Source organism: Morus notabilis, unplaced genomic scaffold, assembly GCF_000414095.1.
Source record: "Morus notabilis unplaced genomic scaffold, ASM41409v2 Scaffold2550, whole genome shotgun sequence".
In the NCBI taxonomy this organism is placed as follows: Eukaryota; Viridiplantae; Streptophyta; class Magnoliopsida; order Rosales; family Moraceae; genus Morus; species Morus notabilis.
The window spans coordinates 74,178-75,069 of record NW_010364734.1 but is presented as its reverse complement, the minus strand read 5'-3'; positions in this window follow the sequence as shown (position 1 = coordinate 75,069).

Sequence of the window (892 nt, the reverse complement as noted above, 5' to 3'; positions counted from 1 at the left end):
TACGCGGGGGAGCAGCTGGACCCCACGGGACGCGTGGCGAGCTCTGGTTTGAGGGAAGCTGGGTCCCACGGCCTGCGATGCGGCAGTGGTCGACACGTGGCGTTGGGCTGGCTCGCGGCTTCTCGGCTCGGTTCGTAGCTTCTCGGCTCGGCTCGGCTAGTTGGTGGGCTGATGGGCTTTGGGCCGAATTGGGCTTTTCTTGGGCTCAACTTTTGGGTTTTGCTTGGTAAACTAGCCCAAATTCAATTGTTTTCTTCAAAAACCTGAAAAATAAAATAAATCCAATTAAAATTAAATCCTCTTAATTTAGGAATATTTGAAATTAAAATCACAAAATTGATAAAATAGTTTGACAATTATGAACATTAAAAGTGCAAATTCGTGCACTTGTCAGCACTCTACAGCAGAATGGTGTAGCTGAGAGAAGAAATAGGACCTTATTAGACATGGTACGGTCCATGATGAGTTATTCGACATTGCCTATATCTTTCTGGGGATATGTTTTACAAATTGCATGTTATCTTCTGAACAACGTGTTAACAAAGTCGGTTCCTAAAACTCCTCACGAGTTATGGACGGGCAGGAAGACATCCTTAAACCATATTCGCATATGGGGATGTCCTGCACATGTCCTGGACAAGGAAGCGAACAAGTTGGAAGCACGTTCAGAATTTTTTTAGGTTATCCGAGAGGGACGAAAGGGGGTTATTTCTATAATCCCAAGGAAAATAAAGTCGTGGTTTCAACGAATGCAATATTCCTGGAGGAAAGTTACATGAACGACTTTAAGCCTCGTAGCAAAATGGTGCTTGAGGAAATGTCGAGTGACTTGGTCATACCGATTGTTCCTTTGGAAACCAATCCAATCAGAGTAGAAGAGGAAACCCAACAA